This window comes from Ornithodoros turicata, unplaced genomic scaffold (assembly GCF_037126465.1).
Source record: "Ornithodoros turicata isolate Travis unplaced genomic scaffold, ASM3712646v1 ctg00001057.1, whole genome shotgun sequence".
NCBI classification, from domain to species: domain Eukaryota; kingdom Metazoa; phylum Arthropoda; class Arachnida; order Ixodida; family Argasidae; genus Ornithodoros; species Ornithodoros turicata.
In genome coordinates this window covers 234,813-243,232 of record NW_026999453.1, presented here as the reverse complement: position 1 = coordinate 243,232, position 8,420 = coordinate 234,813, and positions in this window count along the sequence as shown.

Here is an 8,420-nt window from a genome sequence, read left to right as displayed (position 1 = left end):
CTGCGCATTTTTTTCTTGCCCCGAGCTTTTTGCTTGGTCACGGAGGGCAAAAAGTATAAGTGTCCCACCTGCCTACGTCCATGCAGAGATTACGAACCGTGCACTTGTTCATTTGGGTCTGTTTGTGTCAGAGTCGAACCTAATCCGAAACGAACACTATTACTAACCGTTACCTTTGGCCGACTCGGAACTGAACGAAAAATACCGGTAACCGGTTCAAAATACCGTTCATACGGAACCAAGGGCGGGGCTTTGCATGTTGTCCATGAACATGAAAACACATTTTTTTATTGTCTTTTTCTTTTAATTACTGCAATGACCCGCTTCGGTTGGAGATTTTTCTCTAAAAGACGTCCATTGAAGGTGCCAAAAGGGGTAGTAGCCACATCAATACTGACGGCGCCCTGCTTTAGAAATAATGTTTTGGGATGAAACTCATTTGAATTTTTGTTTAAATAATGACTGCCTCCCATTCATTCAGCGCAGCTTGTAGGAGGTGTTGGATATACACTTAACATAAGACATGTATAGTTACATAACATGAATATAAATATATCTAAATACATATATAAAAAACAAAGTTCTTCGATTGTGCAACGGTTCGTGAAACATCCGACATATTGCAGATAACAACGTTGATGCCAACCGCCGCTATGAACGATTTCTGTCAACTATCAACAAATTTTACCTGGTCATGCTTAGCCTTCATAGACATAGGTTGTCAGCGGTTGAGCACTTTGTTTAAGATGGGATAATGTGCCAGTTGTTCCTGCGGTAAATATGGTGATAGTTATTCATATATGTTCAGATATGTTATCATACTGGTGATCAAAAATATGCGGAGGCTACAGTCAGATAATCCATCTTCCTTAAATGCGTGAGGTAAGGATGATGAACTGCCAACGTCCCCACGCAGACTGAAAAACATGGAAGTTGGCTTGGTAAACGTTATCCCTGTTATTGAAGCTCACGCATCCCGTGTTGGTTGAGATAACATACAGATAATGCACAGAAAACATATTTCAGAGACTGCATCTATATGTGGCATTGGCGGGGCCCTCTAGCCTGTTCAACACAGCGCATGCAAGAAGGATGAAGTATATGCTCTTGGGCTAACGGCCAGACAAGCTGTCACGTGACGATTAGCTCGGCGGAAATTCGTGAGAGGCGATTCAATCGCTCGCTATCGAGACGCATGTGGAACCATCTAGTAGCGAGAGTACCATCCTTCGCTCAGCACACCATAGCCCTATAGCTTCACAGAGGCGCTCGCTTCGTAATTCATAAATATTGAATAAAATCTGCGCAGTTTTGGAACGAGATATTCCGATATACCACATCCTTTGTTGTGATTTTTTGCTGGAGGACAGGCGACAAGGCGAGGACAGACGGCAGAGGACAAGGAGAATGTATGCGTCCACGACATAAGTCATCAAATGATGCAGTGCCGCGCATTTTGGTATTTCACATCTGCCGCTCAACGTAAGCAACTACGAAAGAAAGCCACCCTGGCAACAATGTTTTAAGCTTAGCTGTGGAAACCTAGCGTAGTATTTACTCTATATGATTCAGTTGCCTTGCAATACAGCTTCGATATCAGAGTTGATTACGGCTGCCCAGGCAGCACATGGTGGGATAATAGATGACTATTTGATGCCTAACCTTAGACATCTGGGATAACTATAGAATGCCTAAGGCTAGACCTAATGTCAAGTAGACGTTCACTAGCATAGCAGTAGACGTGCTAATGTAACAGTAATAGCCGCCTAACCTTAGACATGATTTACCCTTTTCTAGACATGGTGCCTAAAATTAGTCATGGCTCTTAGACATCCATTAGCACTGAAGTTTAGACTTAGATCTGTTTTATACCTCCATTTCAGAAGTAGGTCTAGGATTAGGCCTTTGTTATACCTCACTTTTGCTACCCTTATCCGTAGTTTAGACGTCTTGTCTATCGTACCCCCGTGCATATTAATGTGAATTTTCTGTCTGTGTATAACCCCTTGTGAGTACTTCAGTCGAAGAGCACGCGTTTTGTAATGAATTTATTTCAACAAAAAACTGTACACAAAGTATGCAAAACTAGTCACAGCGGTGAACCCTTCAGATCTGTTTGTTACAAGCACAAATATTATGCAAAAATGTGATGAGCTTTGGTGGTTAAAGGCACGCTAATCTACCCATTTGTAGTGTCACTTGCTTGAAAGTACTGGCAGGAAGCACCACTGGTCCTGAAGCCACAAACTGGTGTGGATCCTCAAAAAAGTGCGGTAACTGCAGAATAAGCATTCCCTCTGGTACCCCTGGTTCTCCGCCTCGTGGACGCTGTTACCCAGACAAACCTGCAAAACAACCCAGGCAGCACATGGTGGGATAGTAGACGTCTAAACATGTCTAGAACGAAACTTTGTGGCTAAGCGGGCGTTCACACGGGCCAACTTTCTGCACCAACTCGGACCAACTTTGGAGTTGGTGGCAGTCGGCCGACATCACCAACCATGACCAACTCGAGTTGGTGGGAATGGGTCGGTCTAACCAATCAACGCGAGCAGCATTGCCACGTGACCCTCGAGGGCATCAAGCGATTTCGTTCCTGTCGTACTGCGTAGCATGGGTTCAAATCCTACAGGGGTACATGGTACTTTTTTAAATTTTTGTTTGTTGCTAGCGCTATATAAACATATCAATAGGTATTTTTTTAGATACTGGTGACCTTCTGGCGAAATAAAATGACTTCGTTTTGATTAATGACAGTTAAAGAAAAGTCACCAGCGGTTGGACTTCAACCCATGCACCCCGATTGCCGTAGGGTTGGTTGTGGGCGGAGCTAACGAGTTGGTACGTGTGAACGTGGAGACGGCACCGTCTCGAAATTGGTCCAAAGACGGTGCTTCGAGTTGGTCTGAGTTGGTGCTGAAAATCGGCCCGTGTGAACGCCCCCTAAGGCTACGTGTGGATGTCTTATAGACGTCTAACAGCCTATACGTTATTTAGACCTCTACAGAAAGCAGTTTACTAGACATCGCTCTGATATTGCACAGCAGACATCTAATTTTTGACGTACAATAGATGTATAATTTCTGAACGTACAGTAGAAGTCTAATTTTTGACGTACGATAGATGTATACTTTCTGAACGTACAGTAGAAGTCTAATTTTTGATGTCTAATAGCTGGCTAATTGTAGACCATATTGAAAAACACCTGTATATGGCCACAGGGATGACGTTTTGAACTTCTATGGCTTGATCTATAGGGCCAACATGGTGCCGTGCGTAGCCTTATCATGCAGGTGATGTAGGACCTACCTGAAGCAATACAGAATTCGATAGTGGTCAGATATCTCAAGTGAAACATGTCTAATCCCATATCACGCTACAGAGCACATCCAAAGCCATAAGGCGGTTTCTCACATCCTGCATAAATACCACTGGGGACAATCTAGGCCCATGTGAGATAAACCGATGGGGTGTATATGTCCATCGTTTTAATGCACTATGGAGGAATAACATATGGTAAAATTACTTGTCAAATTTGTCGCAACAATGAAACTCCAGTGCTGTGATATATCTGGTCACTAAAAGCTTTGCATTTGAAGATCTGCAGTGCACAGAAATGTACACTTCAAGTGCTAAAATTAAAATGACTATATAAAAACTACCGTGATTTTCAAAGTATGTACATGGCTGTATGGTTTGTATTGGTGCCCTCTCAGCTTAGTGCCAATATGTTGGAATGAAAACAAGGTACTGTTTGCAAAGTTTCTTGCAATCTATAACAACATTGCATGCTGTAGTATACGCACACTATCAGTAATGCTTCTAGCCTTCTGCTGTAAAAAAATTAATATTCCTGAAATATGAGATTTATGCGTAAATCCTCAGGGTTTCACGGGCAACAAACAAGAAAAAGAAAAACATTCTCCCATGACTGCTTTCTGAATTGTCCATCTTTTCTAGCCTTTCGTGTCCACCATCAGTGCACAATACTGATGACGTTCACTTGCATGCATGGATCAGAACCGTTACCTTTTTCGGGTCGGGTCGGGTTCAGCTCCGCAGCAGTGCAAAATATTGGTTCAAACCGGTTCAGGAAAGTGAATTTTAAGCAAATTGCCATGGGCTAAAAACAAGCACATCCTTACGATTCTGAAACAACACAAATGTACTTTTGTTGTTATTGTTGCCAACACTGCGTGTAACAAGTCTACATTTCAGGTGCAATGCTACGTGTACCATACTATATACAGGGTGTTCCAGTTAAATCCCCGGGCTAAATAATTCGCGAACCGATGCACCAATCGAATAACTTTCTTTTTTACAAGTATCTGTCCAATACCGCCTACAAGATGCGCACCGCGTGAATGAGCGGGAGGCGCTCATTATTTAAATAAAAATGCAAATGAGTTTCGTAAAAAAGCGTAACTTCTAAAGCAGGGCGCTGTCGGTATTAAATGGGTACTACCCCTTTTGGGACCTTCAGTGGACACCTTTCAGAGAAAAATCTGCCACCGAAGCGGGTCATTTGTTGCAGTAATTAATTGGTTTCGGTTTACGTATTTTTGTCGCGGCTGGTCGCGGCGAAGCTCAAAAGGACGTAATTCATTGGTGTAATTCATTGGTGTAAGGACGTAATTCATTGATGGATAAGGGAGTGAAAGAGCGTTTTTTTGCGCTTTGCCGCGACCAGCCGCGACAAAAATACGTAAACCGAAACCAATTAATTACTGCAACAAATGACCCGCTTCGGTGGCAGATTTTTCTCTGAAAGGTGTCCACTGAAGGTCCCAAAAGGGGTAGTACCCATTTTAATACCGACAGCGCCCTGCTTTAGAAGTTACGCTTTTTTACGAAACTCATTTGCATTTTTATTTAAATAATGAGCGCCTCCCGCTCACTCACGCGGTGCGCATCTTGTAGGCGGTATTGGACAGATACTTGTAAAAAAGAAAGTTATTCGATTGGTGCACCGGTTCGCGAATTATGTAGCCCGGGGATTTAACTGAAACACCCTGTATACTTCCTATGTTCTTTCATCATCCCGCACACCCCCTTACATCCTGCTCAGGGGCTGGCCAGGGACATGCAGCAACCAGTCTACCATAGGACCAACGAACCATGCGACCGCCAATTACAATTGCAACGAAGTTTTCGTCTGATGTGGGGACAAAGTAGAAGTGTCGCACATGTTGAAGATATTGAGGTAGAAGATTAATATACTCTAAATCCCCTGTCACCTGATATATGATGGACTAGACCCGATGCAACCACTACAGAATTAATGACTGCGATTATTTACCGCACAGTCACATGTGTAGTTCAAGTGCCGTGTAAGACGCTACGTTGGGACTTATGTGGGAGGAGTGTAAACACGGGAACCGGTAGCTCGAGAACCAGAAGACTTTGATAGCTGTAGTAAATTTTGCCACGTTCTCCGAGTACACTCCAGAAAGATGAAAACTGTCCGACGCGGGCTTCCTTCCGAAAAAGGGCCTCAAAGTTTAGAACAACAGAGTTACGAACGCGTCTCTGCCCACAACCCCCGAACCGCTAAACCCATGGCTCCATTTGACAGATCGTAGAGCGACTCAAGTCCTACTAGGGCGGAAATGCTGGCGGCGACCTCACTTGCGGGGCGGATGTTACGGAGCTCCGAATGTATAGGAAGGGCAGACGGAATTTCCAAGTCTCTCGACTACTTTTAGGATTTCCTGCAAGCCGTGAGCGTGGACGTGAAGGCGAAGGATTGAGGAATCCGTCAAAACAAACCGCGTCCTGGTAGAACCGGTTTAGGGCTAGATATTAGACCGAGAACCCCATCGACACCGCAATGTCGTTCGATGGGGTTCAACCGCCACCTCGACCGGTTGCGCACTGCTGTCTAAGTGTGCTTAAATAGCACTCAAAGGAATGCACGCATCATTGTATGCTTGATGTTTCGTCGACTAGTAATGGACATACTCTATGCATGTTCCATAAATGAATGCAACCAGTCCATTCAGTTGTTTTCAACATAACCTGCCATGATAACCTGCCGTATGTGTGCAAACATGACTGAATATGACTAGTTTGTTCTGGGCCCCAGTTTTGAAGGGTATATATATATATATATATATATATATAAGCAGGAAAAATCAGAAGACGACAAAGAGCTTACAGGAAAACACAAAGGGGAGTTTATTAACACATATAGGGATAGGGGTCGACGTTTCGGCAGTCAGCGCTGCCTTCGACGGGACTTCGAGTCCCTTCGAAGTCTTCTTCGAGTCCCGTCGAAGGCAGCGCTGACTGCCGAAACGTCGACCCCTATCCCTATATGTGTTAATAAACTCCCCTTTGTGTTTTCCTGTAAGCTCTTTGTCGTCTTCTGATTTTTCCTGCTTATTTCATTCTCGTGGTCAACCGCCCTCCTAAGCTTCTAATCTATATATATATATATATATATAGACTACAAGTAATGAAGAGACTTGGGAGGCCGTATAAGGGTTAAAAACACTTGCTACTTTTATTACATTACTAATTACGGGGGCGCTAGGAATATATTTACAGTTAGGGGTCGACGTTTCGGCAGTCAGCGCTGCCGAAACTGCCAGCGCTGACTGCCGAAACGTCGACCCCTAACTGTAAATATATTCCTAGCGCCCCCGTAATTAGTAATGTAATAAAAGTAGCAAGTGTTTTTAACCCTTATACGGCCTCCCAAGTCTCTTCATTACTTGTAGTCTATTTGTTTTCGCGTCCATCTGTACTCAGTTATACATTCATATATATATATATATATATATATATATGCAATCAAATAATGTTTGTTGTTGTGTTAATATATCTCAAAATAATTCTCCACGTCCTCCCCACATGAAGCTAAACAGGTCACGTAAGATCTACCATGGCTCCTTTTTGATGCCTTGTAGGATTCTACAAGTCTGCTACATAGCCGGATATAGGCAATGTCACGTCCTACAACTCTCCTATATTGCCGAATATGGGACAAGTAGGACACCACACTCTCCTACATAGCCTAATATGAGACATGTCGGATCCTACGACTCACCTATATGTGAATATAGGACAGGTAGGGTCCCACAACTTTCCCACATGATACAAAATAGGACATAAAGGGACCTACATCGTTACGTCATTGAGGTAATTATGTAACGAAGTTACCACAAACTTTCAAGTTCAGAATTCAGTGAGAAGTTCTTAGTACCAGGCGAAATTCTTTGCATGCGTAATCAGTTAGTATTTTCACAGTTGGGAGCGGAGGTCCGAATATACTTCGTCAGTTGGGCACAAAGCAAGAATCGGAATTCCAAGTTCTGCAAGTTCCCATTTTCCGCGCACATTTCATAGAACCTTGCCCTATCACCTCCCCATTAGAAAATGCACAAGTAACTAAAGAAAACGAGCGTTCCGCTGCGACGTGGCTCTGAAACACGTCGAAAACTTGGTACCGTACATCCAGTACATCGCCCAGCAACGCGGAGCAGAAAGTCTGGTCTGGCGTCGCGCATGTGGCAAGGTCACTGCCATTCAGCAGCGAAATAAAAAGAAAGGAACCCGCGTTTTGCCTGCTTGAACGAGAAGCAAAATAGAAACTAATCTCTACAATTGTTCATGATACTTTCGGGAAGTTACATCAAAAAGTGACAACCACTACAGTCAAGTGGTTATGATGAGAGGTCTGTTGCAAAAATAGAAAGAAAAAAAAGGCAAGAGTGATAATTGTTGTAAACTGCGTCGACGGATGCACAGATCGGGAGAGAAAAAGAAAAACAGTTGGACGAACTGTAAATTGCTGGTCTTCCGGGCTCCGGGACACACGGGCTCCACACAGCGAACGTGCCACCAGCGAATTAGAGCGCTGTCAGCAGAATGTGTTGCACGCGCTAGAGCCCTGCACGGGCTCGGGTCCCCGACCCGGCCCGCGGGCCGGAGCCGGACTTGTTATTGGCTGTGTGCTCCGGGCCGGGCCGAGCCCGGGCCGACAAAATACGCCACCACCGCGGGCAGGGCCGGGCCACGCAGCTAATTCCACACAATGGAGATGCATTAGTTCATATCATCATGCGCTTGCGTCATTCCTGTGCATATTTTGCAAAGACAAGCAAAGGATACTGCATTATGCATATGATTCGACCCTCTAGAACATTCTCCAAGCCACTTTACATTGTTCCTCACTCCTCACATATTTCACAATCACTTTGGCAAAGCTTGGTGAGAGGGGTAGGAACTGGGAGAAGCAGTTTGTCGACAGCATGCTCTACCTCCGCAAAATCTTGACAGTGTAACGATAACGCCCATGCCCGCGTGCGTTCTGGATTTAATTTGGTCTCGTGCGGTTACGGTGTTAAACCGCCATTACTTGTATCACTGCTTGTATGTTTGTCTTCTCTCATTATAAATTTACTTGTAAATTTGTT